This window comes from Bison bison, unplaced genomic scaffold (genome assembly GCF_000754665.1).
Source record: "Bison bison bison isolate TAMUID 2011002044 unplaced genomic scaffold, Bison_UMD1.0 scf7180017864270, whole genome shotgun sequence".
Lineage (NCBI taxonomy): Eukaryota > Metazoa > Chordata > Mammalia > Artiodactyla > Bovidae > Bison > Bison bison.
Genome location: NW_011494842.1, coordinates 2,134,181 through 2,150,821, shown reverse-complemented (window position 1 = coordinate 2,150,821; position 16,641 = coordinate 2,134,181). Strand labels below are relative to the sequence as shown.

The 16,641-nt window shown below is 41.9% G+C and overlaps 1 protein-coding gene across 2 annotated transcripts in view; it reads right to left on the bottom strand.

The window, feature by feature from the left end:
• Positions 1 to 16,641, bottom strand: part of COL21A1 (collagen, type XXI, alpha 1) — a 236,889-nt gene that overhangs the window by 219,505 nt on the left and 743 nt on the right. The window contains exon 1 of one of the 2 annotated variants that reach the window (XM_010848535.1): positions 16,588 to 16,640. The exons of the other annotated variant lie outside the window; for it this stretch is intronic. The gene's annotated coding sequence lies outside the window, so the exon portion shown is untranslated. Of the gene's footprint in view, positions 1 to 16,587; position 16,641 lie in introns of those variants that run through there. 2 annotated transcript variants of the gene reach the window in all.

Genomic DNA, 16,641 nt, shown 5'->3' with positions numbered 1-16,641 from the left:
GACAGCAAAAGAGACACAGATGTATAGAACAGTCTTTTGGACTCTGTGGGAGAGGGAGAGGGTGGGATGTTTTGGGAGAATGGCATTGAAACAACAGAGCTTCTTGATGAGGGTGAAAAGAATGAAAAGGCTGGCTTGAAACTCAACAATCAAAAAACTAATATCATGGCAACCAATCTCATCAATTCATGGCAAATAGATGGGGAAAAAATGGAAACAGTGACAGATTTTCTTTTACTGGGCTCCAAAATCACTGCGGATGTTGACTGCCGCCATGAAATTAAAAGACGCTTGCTCCTTAGAAGAAAAGCTATGACAAACCTAGACAGCATATTAAAAAGCAGAGACATCACTTTGTCAATAACAGTCCATCCAGTAGTCACATTTGGATGTGAGAGTTGGACCATAAAGAAAGCTGAGCACTAAAGAATTGATGCTTTTGAACTGTGGTGCTGGAGAAAACTCTTGAGCATCCCTTGAACAGTAAGGAGATCAAACCAGTCAATCCTAAAGAAAATCAACCCTGAATATTCATTGGAAGGATTGATGCTGAATCTGAAGCACCAATACTTTGGCCACCTGGTGCAAAGAGCCAACTTAGTAGAAAAGATCCTGATGCTGGGAAAGATTGAGGTCAGGAGGAGAAAGGTGTGACAGGGGATGAGATGGTTGGATGGCATCAAAGGACATGAGTTTGAGCAAGCTCTGGGAGATAGTGAAGGACGGGGAAAGCTGGTGTGCTGCAAACCATGGCGCCATGAAGAGAAGGACACAACTTAGCCACTGAACAATACAACACCATTAACCAGGAAGGCAGAAAGTTTATGTTTCTCTGCTTAAATCTGCCCACTCTAGGTTTTTCCCTACTGTTTTCTATTGACCATACATCCCAAGTAATTATTATACTCATCTTACAGCTTCAAATGTTCATCATTCATTTTCTCTAAAATTCAATAAAGTTATATGTACATACTCACCATTATGGAAACGCTCACCTCAGTATTAATGACCTCCTCAGGTTCCAAAGAAATGCCTCCTCTCACCCACGCCCATACCCTGCTCCTTTATCTCCCTTTGCTTAAGATCATACCCTCCGTGAGAGTTACCCTTCCTTGAGATAATCAATCCTTTCACAGTGCCCTTGGCAACATTTCATCACTATTTCTCAAAAGATAGCATCTGTCTTGATTGGTCTTCATCTTCTAGACTTTTTCTGGTTAGCTTGTGATTGACAGATTTGTGCTCAGCCGGAAACACCACCACCGTCTCTGCTTCAGTGACCATTTCTACAGAAGGGCTCCAGGTCCCGTATTTGGAAATATTTCCAGCTCTCCCTTCAATAAACCCTCCCTTTCCATCAAGCCCTTAAACAAATCACACCCATTCCCAGTTTTAAGTCTGTTTCACAATATATCTTCATTTGTGAAATATAGACCAGCGCTCAAAGTCCAAGTAATAAACAGCAGAAACTTACGGAAAGGAGAAAAGAAATACCACTAAAGATCAAGAGCATGTGGGCTTCTGGGAAACCCAAAAGGCTGAGGGATCAGATCAGCTGTCAGCTGGCTGCCCTGACATCTCCTCTGACTGTCCTGTGCCCAAGCTGCAAGGCTGGTGCCCTGGCTTTTCTGGTTGTTAAACATTCTAAACGTCACTCCTTTTTGCAAGCACTCACAAACCTTACAAAAGGAATATGTCCTGAGCATTACACGATGTTTTTTAGTACCAAGAATAAATCACAGTAAACTGACCTGCAGTTTTTTCACTTTTTTAAGAAGTGGTATTGGTGTATAGTTGATTTACAGTGTTGTTAGTTTCAGGTGTACAGCATGGTGATTCAATCATATATATACACATATTCATTCTTTAACAGATACTTTTCCCATACAGGTTATTACAGAATATTGAGTAGAGTTCCCTGTGCTGTACAGTTTGACCTATACTTTTGTGATAGGATTGGGCTTCCTCTGTGGCACTAGTGGTAAAGAATCCTCCTACCAATCCAGGAGACATAAGAGACGCGGGTTCAATCACTAGTCAGGAAGATCCCCTGGAGGAGGGTATGGCAATCCGTTCCAGTACTCTTGTCTGGAGAATCCCATGGACAGAAGAGCCTATGGACTATGGTCCACAGGGTCACAAAGAGTCAGACACGAATGAACCGACTTAGCACACACACGCGCAAGGCTGATATCATGAGAAGACTGAACTTATGACACTTCAAAAATGAGAGCAGATAAATGTAGTCTGGATATAAAACTGATCAAATGGCTCCCCCATGGTGAGTAACAGTGGTTGCCAACCTGGCAAGAGGTTGCTGGCGAGATATTTTAGAATTCTGTCATGTGTCCTGCCAAGTTCATTGGTTATCCATAATTTGAGTGAGGAAAATGATGACATGCAAATCAAGTTTCTAGATAAAGAAAAGCTAAAAAAGATTTCTAACTGATTGAATGGAAGCCTGTGGATAAGATCTCACCTGGATAAATAATAAACCAATCACAATAAGACAAAATTCAAAAGAAATACACAAAAACGCTGGGATTCAAAATTTGGATTGTGGAATGCTTAAAAGGAATCTGTTGGCCTAACAGCAGGAGGACTGAGCAGACAAAAAGGCCTTAGCTAATGGCAAACTGAAGTCATTTGTGTGAGCTAGCTGCCAAAAATTAGTTTGCTCTTGGGCCACAGAGAGAAAAGAGCAGGGCTACACCCTTTCTATTTAGCAACCAATGATCAGAAAGAATCAATACTCAGCATGTCCAGGGAAGGTTGACTAGGCTGTAGATGTAACTGTAAACCATGCAAAAGACAAAGAAAGAAAGAAAGAAGCAGTTTTAGAATACCATGTTCCACTTGTCTTCAAATCCTGGCAAGACTGGATTTGAAGTAGAAGAGATTTTTTTTGTCCCTGTTACTCCTAGAGTACAGAATTAGGACCAGTGCATGGACACCCCAAGGAGGAATTTTTCAGTTTAACCTAAGAAAATAATTTTTAATAAATAAGGATGTTTAAAGCTGAAAGTTTCCCATCCTTAACGGTATCTGGCATCAGATCATCTGCTCATTAGTTATGCTATTGGGAAAGATTAAGGCATCAAGCGTCATTCGTATAAACAACATTTGTATCACAAATGACAATTACTTGTAAGGTAATTTCCAGCCCTGTGATTTACGTTGACTATTGTGTGTGTCTAAACTGAACCATGCTTCAAGAAGCAGGCTCATGCCACACCTCCTCCATGAAGCAAAGTATGACACAGACCAAATCTTCCCTGGCACCGGCCTCCAGCATTAAACCATCTGGAGTCTTACTTTGCTTCCAAACTTATATTTGAAGTGGTTCACCTCCCAATCATACCATAAGGAACCTCAGTCTACTAGGTACCCAGGGAGCCAGGGAGCTTGCTGACTCATCACCACCCACCCAACCCCCCGCCCACAGCACAGAATCAACATTTTTACAATTATCAGTAGCTCCTTTTTGTGAATGGGAAGAAAGACAATAAAGCTTTCTTGGGAGCATTTGTCTCCTCTCTGCCCTTTTGATATATCAAAATTCCTTGTTTTGCATTTAAAACTTCCCAACTCCCTAATGGGGGCTTCCTAGATGGCACAGTGATAAAGAATCTGCCTGCCAATGCCAGAGACACAGGGTTCAATCCCTGGGTAAGGAAGATCCCCTGGAGTGGGAAATGGCAACCCACTCCAGTATTCTTGCCTAGAAGACTCCTTGGACAGAGGAGTCTGGTGGGCTACAGTCCATGGGCTACAGTCCGTGGGGTCGCAAAGAGTCAGACAAAATGACTCTGAGCACACAGGCAACTCCCCAATGAGGACAATGGTCACAGAAACAGAACCCATTCTTGCAGCTTTTGCAGATAATAAAATATGCCTTCTTTCTTTCCCTGTTAGCACACGTGAAGAAATGGCTCTCAGAAAACAAATCCCAGGAGAAAGATTTTAAAGGAAAAAAAGTCAAAATTTGAAATTGTCTACAGTAAAAGTAGACTTTATTGATTACACCAAAGCTTTTGACTGTGTGCATCACAACAAACTGTGGAAAATTCTTCAAGAGATGGGAATACCAGGCCACCTGACCTGCCTCCTGAGAAATCTGTATGCAGGTCAAGAAGCAACAGTTAGAATTGGACATGGAACAACAGACTGGTTCCAAATAGGGAAAGGAGTACATCAAGACTGTATATTGTCACCCTGCTTATTTAACTTACATGCAGAGTACATCATGAGAAATGCCAGGCTGGATGAAACACAAGCTGGAATCAAGATTGCTGGGAGAGATATCAATAACCTCAGATATGCCAATGACACCACCCTTATGGCAGAAAGTGAAGAGGAACTAAAGAACCTCTTGATGAAAGGGAAAGAGGAGAGTGAAAAAGCTGGCTTAAGACTCAACATTCAGAAAACTAAGATCATGGCATCTGGTCCCATCACTATGGGAAATAGATGGGGAAGCAGTGGAAACAGTGGCTGACTTTATTTTTTAGGGCTCCAAAATCACTGCAGATGGTGATTGCAGCCATGAAATTAAAAGATGCTTGCTTCTTGGAAGAAAATCTATGACCAACCTAGACAGCATATTAAAAAGCAGAGACATTACTCTGCAAACAAAGGTCCATCTAGTCAAAGCTATGATTTTTCCAGTAGTCATGTATGGATGTGAGAGCTGGACTATAAAGAAAGCTGAGTGCCAAAGAATTGATGCTTTTGAAGTGTGGTGTTGGAAAAGACTCTTGCAAGTCCCTTGGATCTTGCAAAGAGATCCAACCAGTCCATCCTAAAGGAAATCAGTCCTGAATATTCATTGGAAAGACTGATGCTGAAGCTGAAACTCCAATACTTTGGCCACCTGATGTGAAGAACTGACTCATTGGGGGGAAGGGGATGAAAGTGGATGAGATGGTTGGATGACATCACCGACTCAATGAACATGAGTTTGAGTAAACTCCAGGAGTTGGTGATGGACAGGGAGGCCTGGTGTGCTACAGTCCATGGGGTTACAAAGAGTTGGACACAACTGAGCAACTGAACTGAACTAATGTATGGATATGAGTTGAACTATAACAAAAGCTGAGAGCTGAAGAATTGTTGCTTTTGAACTGTGTTGGAGAAGACTCTTGAGAATCCCTTGGACTGCAAGGAAATCCAACCAGTCCATCCTAAAGGAAATCAGTCCTGAATATTCATTGGAAGGACTGATGCTGAAACTGAAACTCCAATACTTTGGCCACCTGATGTGAAGAACTGACTCAGTGGAAAAGACCCTGATGCTGGGAAAGATTGAAGGCAGGAGGAAAAGGGGATGACAGAGGATGAGATGGTTGGATGGCATCACTGACTTGATGGACATGAATTTGAGTAAGCTCCGGGAGTTCATGATGGACAGGGAAGCCTGGTGTGCTGCAATCCATGGAGTCAAAAAGAGTTAGACACGACTGAGTGACTGAACTGAACAGTAAAAGTAGCAGTGTCTTACCCTCTGGAGGAGCAGGGCTAGGATTCTTCTTGCCTGCATTTGAGAAGATGGCAACCCTGTAATAATCGGATTCCTTGAGGACACTGTCTTGAGAAATAGATTGGCCTTTCTTAAGGATTGGCAACATGAAAACAACTATAGAGAGGAAGGGGAAAGAGGCTCTTCTTGCAGCTATCTTTATGATACATGCTCATCTTTGCAGAAAAGCTGAAGATGGAATGAAGTGGAAAACATGCACACATTTATTCTTAAAGTCATTAGTATTCAAATCAAGTTTGAAAATATGAAATTATAATGGCTTCACTAGTCTTACTTAAACTGTTTTAGGCTCAAGTATGGATAACATGGCAGGTTTCTAGATAGGAGATATGAAATTCAACTTGGCAGCCTTATCCAAGATGATGTAGAAACATTTAAAACACACAAACTCATTGTACTACTCAAGCTTAGCATTTAATGATGTAATAGGTCTGGCCGAAAAGTGTCCAATGTGAAATTACACTATCCAGCTAAAAATTAAAAATATTTCGAGGCACAGTTAAGGAAATACAGATGCACAAATGGCTCTCACTATCCTATATTGGTAACTGGCCAGACATTCACTTAATTAACTAATTGAGAATGAATCAGAGCTCAAAAATATTTACATTTTTTTTCAGGGCTCTGACATGTGTAGTCTAAAAATAATTGATTCTGATTTTCCCAGCGTCTCCATAACTTCCTTCTATTTTAAGCCATGATCACTTCAATTCAATTCATCATGGGTTTTTGTTTAGTTTTTGGATTGGTAGACTATGTGCCTAGTCTAAACACTTTGTAGAAATTTACTGATATACATTATACATATAGAGTTCACCACAGTTTTGAGAAGAGCATAGACCCAACCAGGGACCCCCAATAATAAACCTTCAGATTAGTGGGTATGGGAGCAATTAACATATGAAATCAACCATGACATCCTCTTTGAAGCACTCTACCGAGAGCAGCAATGGACTAGGGTTAAAAGTTCCGTGATATGATACCAACCCTGATAGACAAAGCAGACACAGTGAAATTTGCAAAGAGATTGCGAGTCCTGGAGGACAGGGATCGTGTCTCATTTTTGCTGCATCTCTAGGATCTGGAATTAATCTATGGAAACAGCTGGAAAAATATTTGCCTAGTGGATGAATTAACACGTATCCTATACAAATACATAAAATTCTGTGCTATGGCCACACAAAGGTCTCTAGTTGAGGAGGCAAATGGATACTGAAACCCAGAGCTGCATCTGCCTGGAAACAAAGCTGCTGCTGCTGCTAAGTCACTTCAGTCGTGTCCGACTCTGTGCAACCCCATAGACGGAAGCCCAACAGGCTCCCCCGGCCCTGGGATTCTCCAGGCAAGAACACTGGAGTGGGTTGCCATTTCCTTCTCCAATGCATGAAAGTGAAAAGTGAAAGTGAAGTTGCTCAGTCATGTCTGACTCTTAGCAACCCCATGGACTGCAGCCTACCAGGCTCCTCCATCCATGGGATTTTCCAGGCAAGAGTACTGGAGTGGAGTGCCATTGCCTTCTCCGGGAAACAAAGCAATTTTCTAATTTTCACAGAGGAAAACAAGAGGGAGTCAAGCTTCCCAGGTGGCGCTGCTGCTGCTGCTGCTGTTAAATCGCTTCAGTTGTGTCTGACTCTGTGCGACCCCCTAGACGGAAGCCCACCAGGCTCCCCTGTCCCTGGGATTCTCCAGGCAAGAACACTGGAGTGGGTTGCCATTTCCTTCTCCAATGCATGAAAGTGAAAAGTGAAAGTGAAGTCACTCAGTCGTGTCCGACTAGTTGTAAAAAATCCCACCTACCAACGCAGGAGACATAAGAGATGCAGGCTTGATCCCTCGGTTGGGAAGATTCCCTGGAGCAGGGCATGGCAACCCAACTCCAGTATTCTTGTCTGGAGAATCCCATGGACAAAGGAGCCTGGCAGGTTATAGTCCACAGAGTTGCAGAGAGTCAGATATGACTCTAGTGACTTCACACATGCATGCATAAGATGGACTATCCAGGACCCTGACCAACGAAACCTCTACAATTGCTAAAATCTAGGAGCTCATAGAAGGAAATGGCAACCCACTCCAGTGTTCTTGCCTGGAGAATCCCAGGGATGGAGGAGCCTGGTGGGCTGCCGTCTATGGGGTCGCACAGAGTCGGACACGACTGAAGTGACTTAGCAGCAGCAGGAGGAGCTCATAACAAACCATCTGCAGCTGCAAGTCGGTCCTAAGGACACTTGCAACTCCACCCAACAACCACTGGGGACTGTGCCATATGGCAAAGGATGCTGGCCTCCCAGACTCCATAATAAGTACTTAGAGTCACAGGAGTTGCTCTGCAAAGCCTCTGTTGGCACCCCTAGAGCACTGCTAGCTTTGGGAGACATGCTCCCTGCATCCCCAGCACAACATGGAGAAGGGTGAAAGTCTGGAGTCACCTGTCCGCCATGACCCCGGCTGCCTGGAGGATACCTCATCTAAAGCAGCAGCAAGCTTTCCACAAGGTAATATCCAAATCAGATGTGTGAACAAGATCAGAAGTAGGAAGAATATTCACTTGTGGTAATAACTAATTTGAGTACCTTTCCCTGCCAGGCACTGTGTTTAAGAGTTTGTGTGCATTATTCCACTGAACACTCTTGACCACAGCATGAAGTAGGTCCTTTGATCCTCTCTTGACAAATGGGAAAATTAAGCTTTAAAAGGTTAAGAACCATAAACAAGGTCACACAGGTGCCAAGTGGCAGGGCTATGACTACATACCCCCCCAACCCCGATCTTAGCTATAATCCTCGATGGCTTTACAGGATTAGAATACATAATATTCTTTTGGCACTCACTAGGAGTAAGAAAGTGATGCTCTGCTTTTAATAAAAATCACACCTATCATTTTCACCAGATTTTACTATCTCTTATTAGTGTGTCTGGTATTTCAAAGTACATCTCATACATGTGCTTTGTGAATTACAGGAATGTAAACGAATCACATTGTAACATCATTATCTCTCTAATACATTTGTATCTATATCACTAATACATTTGTATTAGTATTCAAAATTACCATTTCATATGCTTCCGCTAAAAAGCATGTAGTTATGTATTTATTTTTTCATTATAAAGGTAATACATGTGTATTAAAAAATAGAGGAAACAAAGAAAAGCAGGAAAGAAAATATCTATCATACTACCGTCAAAATGCAACTGTTAACATTTTGGGAAACATAGAATTTTGAGCTCAAAACTACAATATGATTACTCATATAAACATGATTTCATTTATAAACCCATACTTAAGAATAAGAATTTTTTTCCAAGTGTTGAAAAGACCAGTGAATATGTTTTATATAATTCCCATATGGAGGCCAAAAAAGTTTGTTTAGCCATCATGAAAAGGAAAATACAATTTTCTTGAAATACAAAGATCTGCTATCTCATTATTTCCCACGCACAGTAACATCCATCTTCAGTGAACATTCAAGAATATTGTTATAGGAATTTTTGGAATGAATGCTACATTTCTCTAGAGACTAACTTCCTAAAGGGTTTTACTCAAACTGACTTCACCTCTGAACACAGATGGTCTAAGCTACAACTCTTCACGTGATCCATGATGGTCTCAAATGGTGCTTTTCACCAAGAAAAAGAAAATGAAAGAAGACTTTACAATCACGCCTACCAAGTCTGTTTTACTACAGGCTTTTCTGATAAGCAACCGATTTAGTAAGTTAGTGGTAGACTGGGATGAGAAACCAGGTTTCCCATTTCCTGGTCCATAGCCTTCTTGGAAATAATGTATGTCTATTTATTTAGTACTTCGTGTACAAATACTGTTACTCTTATTCAACTGGCAGAATGAAAACAACATATAACTTAGATTGTAGGTCAGATCCCACACTGACAAACTTGCTGCACTAACTTATACAGGATAAGGTTTGAATAAGGTTCCACGCGCCTCCATATCCCATCAAGAGTTCTGAATCCCACGTTTTCTTTTCATCCCTGCTCCCTCCTCATTCCAAAGGGACTTAAATAGGAAATGTATGAACCACTCTACCTAAGACAGCTACCTTGGCATCCCTGCTCCTCAGGAAGCATCCTTCACTCTCTCTCATTTCAAACCTTAGTCCAGAAGTGCTGGCTAACAAGTGATTTCAACAGGGAAAGAAAAGAAAAGAAAAGGAACTCCGAAAGGATGGACAGGCACTGCCAGAAGGAAAAGGGAAGCTTCTACAGAGAAGTGGAGGAGTGAGCCGCATTCTCAGGACTTTGGGTTTTTCTCTTCTCCACAGTGCCTCCCTCTGGTGTAACTTCTCCGCTTCTTGCCATAATATAAATTCAAATCAAATTCATCTTCTAATGGACACAGGTTGCTTCCATGTCTTGGTTACTGTACATAGTGCTGCTGTGAACTGTCAATGAATAAAGATATGGTCCACATCCACAATGGAATAGTACTCAGCCATAAAAAGGATGAAATAATGCCACAGGCAGCAACATGGATAGATCTAGAGATCATGTACGAAGTGAAGTAAGTCAGGCAGAGAAAGACAAAGACCAAACAATACCACTTATATGTGGACTCTAAAAACATCTCACAATTGAACCTATTTACAAAACAGAAATAGGCCCACAGAAACAAAAACCGTACTTACCACTACCAAAGGGGAAAAGCGGGGAGGGATAAATTAGGAGTTTGGTTTTAACAGCTATACACGACTATACATAAAATAGGAAACAACAAGGACTCACTGCACAGCACAGAGAACTATACTCAGTATCTTGTAATAACCTATAAAAGGACATATATACCTGTTGTTGCTAAGTCGCTTCAGTCGTGTCCGACTCTGTGCGACCCCATAGACGGCAGCCCACCAGGCTCCCCCGTCCCTGGGATTCTCCAGGAAAGAACACTGGAGTGGGTTGCCATTTCCTTCTCCAATGCATGCAAGTGAAAAGTGAAAGGGAAGTTGCTCAGTCGTGTCGGACTCTCAGTGACCCCATGGACTGCAGCCCACCAGGCTCCTCCGTCCATGGGTTTTCCAGGCAAGAGTACTGGAGTGGGGTGCCATAGTCTTCTCCAATATATACCTATATATACACACACACATATATATATATATATTTTATATATATGCATAACTGAATATTGTGCTGTATGCCTAGAACTAACATAATATTGGAAATCAACTATATTTCAATATTTTTTAAAAAAATCATATTCAGCCCTTTCTAAAGATTAATTCAAGACATTATGTTAAATGAGAATCAAAATGGTTTGAAAAGAAACAGTGACACATCATGCCACACTTGTTGATTTTCATAAATTTAAATCAAAACTATTTTTGCCTTATACATTTTTTCACTTAAAAATAGGTACAAAGTGCTATTTTTATATAATAAATGAAAAGGAGCTTTCCATTTGAAAAAAGAAAACTGCCAATTGGCTCTCAATAGACTTACTAAACTGAACAAAGTAACTTTTCTGAATCCCAGAGGACAGTTAAGCTGGACAGGCACTTCACCACAGTGTGATTATTGGCTGAACACTTACAAAGAATGTTCCTCCTTTCCTTATCTTTAATATTGTATCTAATTCTGGGTACTGGTGAGTGCCTAGACAGCCCCTTGAGTTGGAATCAAACTGCCTCTTCCTAATTCAGTAGAGAAATACAGCAAGGTTTAGCATTTATAAAACATTCAATACTTTGTTTCATTGAATCACCTATAGATTTGAAAGTTGCCATAAAAATGTAAAACATATATTCTGAGTGTTTGTTTTTATTTACCACTGTTACATAATAAAAATGTAAAAGGCTATACATTTCCAAAGAATATATTTAGAAGAACTTCCTATAAAGCTCAGACTTCACTAGAAGTTTTTACTTCGAATTTAAAAAGAAAATTGTGTCAGTTCTTAATCTTTTCTTCTTGACACCAGTAACTGTAAAAACAAACAGTTAGCGGGTAACATAACACTGTGATCGTGGCTACACTTACCTATATCAAAACAAGACAAGTCAAAACAAAAATTAAACAGTGAATCGAACAGAAGAACCTGGCAGGATTCCCAGACGGTCACCAAACTTGGACTTGAGAAACTGTCCATGTTTCCTGAAATTCTCAAAGATACCTCTGAGTTTTTCATTAGTAAAAGCCAAACTGCTAAAGTAACGGCAAAAAGGAAAAACTCAACTAGATCCTTAACCTAGCTATAAAAAAACTCTTCCTTTTCACAATGGATAGCTATATGTTTATTTTCTTACACTTAGCTATGGTGATGTCAGTGAATTTTCATTTAGAAAAGCTTTTCAATAAATAACCCTGAAATCAAAAATCAAACTGGGTCAAGGGAGACAGGCAGATCCATAGGATTCCCAGGGCACTTTATCTGGGATTATGTGCTTCTACCACATTATCTGATTTTTCAGAAGACAAGGCAGTTGAATGAAAAATGTACTGAGCAGAATACAGGAAGCCTGTTGTTATCTAGTGCCACCACTGACCGTTCCTGAGCTTTTAGCCAAGAATGAGGTCCCCAAGTCTTTTTCCCCATTTCGACTGGACAAATTATAATATCCCTAAAAATGCTATGAGTGGATAGGAATTCCATATAGACAGGTAAGGTGTAATGTTACACAGCCTCTCTTTTTCAAAGCACATGACAACTACATTTCACAATAAATTAACCCAACTGATTAACTTTTTAATCAGTTTGGGCATCAACATGCTACAGCTCTGATCTCAGGTGACTCCAATGTTTAGTCCAGTTTGGGAACTAGTGGGTGAAGCAGTCATTCTCCAAGTGTGGTCTCAGGCCCGCAGTAGCAGCATCTGGGAACTAGTGGGTGAAGCAGTCATTCTCTGAGTGCGGTCTCAGGCCCGCAGTAGCAGCATCTGGCAACTTTTAGAATGTTGTTCGAAAGTTTGTATTATTTTCCAAGAAAGTTGAAGGACTTCATTTATTCAGAAACAAATTCTCTTACTAGCTAAAACAGAAAAAGCATCAAATGACATAACCTGAATTACCACTGCCTTTTCAGGATCTAATTTTCAGAGGTGAAAAGAGAAAAAGAGAGCATCAGCTTAAACCATTAACATCCAAGGAGAAATGATAGGAAATACTTATTAAGCATTTACTGTTAGTAGAACTTTATGTTTGTTGACTCATTTACTCCTCATGATAACCCCCCTGATGTAGGTACTATTCCCCAATTTTAGAGCTTCCCAGGTGGTGCCACTGGTAAAAAAAAAAAAAAAAACCACCTGCCAATGCCGGAGACTTAAGAGACACAGGTTTGATCCCTGGGTCAGGAAGGTCCCCTGGAGAAGGGCATGGCAACCCACTCCAGTATTCTTGCCTGGGAAATCCCATGGACAGAGGAGCCTGGGGGGCTACAGTCCATGAGGTCACAAAGAGTCAGATACCGCTGAAGCGACTTAGTATGCATTCAGCCCAATTTTACTAAGGAGGAAACAGAAACAAAGAAAGGTTACACAACTGGTAAGTGACAGTCAGGACTCAAGGCTTGGCATTGTGGCTGAAAAGTGTGTGTCCATAACTGTGAGATGGAGAAGGCTCAGCCACAGAGCCAATTCTCTTTTCATGAGACTGGATCACTTGCCAGGAATAAATATTTCAAGTTGTTTCCCACAAGAATGCTAATGAAACAAACTAAAGAGTTACTACTGCATGCTGAGAAATACAATCCAAAAATAATAAATACAAAATAAAAACGTATATCCCTTTGCTGTGATGTGTTTTGCTCACACGACTTTCCAGGTTGGCCTTAATGGTAAAACCGTCAACTTTGGAACAAAGTGGGCCATCAAAATAAGTGAACTGAAATGAAGACAATCAGAACCTTTCTAAGTGAGCCAAGTTATGAAAAATAAAGGCAATTAGGCTCACTTCTTTATGATTATCTCTGCTCCAGCCCTTTTGCCTGCAAACGGAGAATCATGAAATCACCGTGGGGCATTAGCATCTTTCCGAACTGGCCACTCACTGGGCTGCTTCATCTTGTCGTTGACTTGCAACATCACAGATGCTCAGCTCTTGAGTTAAATTATCCAGGATACATAATTTTATTATTGAGCCTTTTAATTTGCTTCCACACGCCTTCATTTTCCCCATCAAGAGAAGTGCCTCTGATCTTCACTTTTCATGCCCAGAGCCACTCCTCATCTCATACATAGTAAGCCAAAAAGAAAACCCTACTTACATTAAGTTGCAATTACATTTAATTTAATAACATTAAATTCTAATCATATTCAATTTAATGACATTACATTGTAACTTCCAAAGTATCCTAATGAAGACCCGATTTCCTGAATGGAGTAACCAAGATGTTTATGTGCTGAAACTTGTATTATGTTTAGTCTTCTAGAAGTCACAGAAGACTGGTAACAGAAAGAGTACAATCTCTTACATTCAAAGATGGAAGATGAGTCCTAAAATTGCATCCTAAGTTGGAAATCTAATAGTCAATTTATCACTGAAATTAAAGGTGAATCAAGACGCATTTCAAAGTACAGAATCAAGTGGCATATTTCTTGGAATTAATCCCCATTTTTTTTTTTTTTTTTACTAGAACTCTCTGGTTCTAAAAGGATCACCCAGATCAGTTCCAATCAAATATTGTAAAAGGAGTTGCTTCTTCTATATGTGGTTCTGAAGCACTGTGAAATTATTGCAGCTAAGAAACAAAAGGACAGTTCAATGGCCTCCCCTGCCCCTTCTGCCAGTTGAGGCTTGTCCTTGCTGTGTCCTCACCTGGCTCTCTCTCACATTGTCTTGAGCAAACCCTGATGTAACTGCATAACGTTTCATTTTTCTCTCCCAAGAACCTAGGAAACACCAGGTAGGACTTCTAAACTGATGTTCTTGGAAGCCACAGCATGCCAGGCCTACCATTTGAACTGTCTTTTAGAAGGAATGATATTCTGGAGAGCCAGATTTAAGGCTGTTTAAATTTGAATGTGAAGATTATAAATTCCACCAGATGGTAAAATCCTTTACCATACACAGTGAGTAGATTAAAAACTAGGCTGTTGACTTGAAGATAATCTACTAGAAAAATTTTGTTCTAGAAAGTTCTATATAAAACATAGAGTAAAATTAGGAAGCTAATTAGAGGATGTCCAAATATTCAGATTCTAGTAAGAAGGAAAAACTGTAAATTCTAAGGGTGAGGCTGACACGTAAATTCATGTAAATATAAAGTGTGACCATGTTCTCCACATAGTTTTCATTCAAAGTGTTTGGGGATTAGGTCTTTATTTTCTTTTTAGTTGGCGTGTGTGTCTGTGTGTGTGCGTACATTTTGGACTAGCAAACATGTCATTGACTATGCTGGAAGCATTATTTCCTTTAACTCTGACAACAAAATGGCATTGCCCATTCTGCAGATGAGGAAGGTGAGGCCCACAGAGTTATACCCCTGCCCCAGAGCTCAGAGAATCAGAAGAACAGATCTTGAACCTGCATCTTGGGCCTCAGATCGAGGCTCCTAGTCCTCACCACAACCTGTATTCCCCCCAGTTCTCTGAACACAAGCTTAGAACCTGTCCCTTAAAGGTCTCTATACTTCATCACAAATTGGCTCTGACAATAGCAGCTTGGAAAGCAACTGCTTTCCGCGCAGAACACTGAGCAGTGTTCACCCTAACACACATGTAGTAGGACCACAGTCACGCCTCTTCTAGCTTTTTTTCCAACATCAGATTTTCAGATCCATTTAAGCCTATTTGCAAAGTCATTCTATTTCTGTACTAATGACTTACGAACAGCTGGAATTATTTTTCTCGCCAAAATTTTGAAATCTCAGATCTCTATTTAAAAGAAAAAGAAAAAAAGGAGCCACTCAGAGAATTCAGAGACCTGCAAGGCTGAATTTCCTTGCACTCTGGAGAACTGGCATGAATCCCTGAAACCTCCAGTTGCTCATACCTCATATGAGTCCTGTAAAGTGTACTGATGACAGGGATGATAGGGAGCAGCCCCATCAGGGGCCAAACGTTGGTGTTATTGCAGCCAGGAGATTCTTAGGTGCATGTCTTCTTTGGCTTCCTTTCAACTCTTAAAAATAGAAAATATTTACTACAGGAAACTTCGCTCCAGGTGATGGCTAAGTCTCCGCCCTTTTCAGAATCCTCCAAAGTCCACGGCATTTAAATATATATATATTTATATATATATGGGTAGAACCCTACTGATAAATATCTAAGATTTTCAGAAAAGGGGTCTGTTTCCTCCCTTCTCTGGAAGGAAAGCCAAAGGCGTCTGCCCTTCCCTCCGCTGAAACCCGACCCAGAGCCCTCTACAGTGAGCCAGCGCTAGCCTGACCTGCAGGGTCCAGGAACACACAGCGGGCTGGTCCCTACCCCGCAGTTTCAGATTCGGATAGTCTGCGCCTCCCAAGCGGGGCCCCCGAGTTTGCATTTCTGAAAGTTCCCAGGGGAGACTGCTGCTGCTGCCAAGAGACACCCCTTCCTTGGAGAAGCAGGGCTCTCAGCCACTGGTTCCCAAAGCCACACCACCTGGCAGTCACCTGAGAAGTGTGTAGCCCACTCCCACAGATTCCGATACAATTGACTGGGTGCTGTCCCGGCCCCGGATTTGTCATGCTCCCCTGAGTGAGCCTCCGGGGCCGCAGTCTCAGAGAACCTCCCGGGCACCGCGCACAGCCCGCCACCCCGCGCTCGGCATCACGCTCCCTGCGCCGCACGTGCGGACACCAGCCCCTTCTAGAACGACCGCGGCCCAGATAGATGAGCTTAGGGGAGTAAATCACTGCGCACTATCCATTTTCAAACGCCAGAATGCTCCGAGCAGAAATCAGAGTCCAGAGAGGCTACGGAGATCATGCGACCACCCAGGAACTTTGCGGGACAGATCCCGGGTCCCAGGCTCCAGCCTGGGTGCCGACTCTGCCTGCCGGTTCACTCGCTGCCTCCGCACGCGCGGGAAGAAACTGCACCCTGCAGACGCGGGAGCTCCAGCCGGAGGTCCCCGGTTCGCCGTCACGGCAGGGACAGGAGAGGAGAAGGGGCCGCCTTACCTGGCGCGCGTCCCTGCTCAGGGGTGCTGTCGCGGCAGCGGCGAGCCCCGCGGG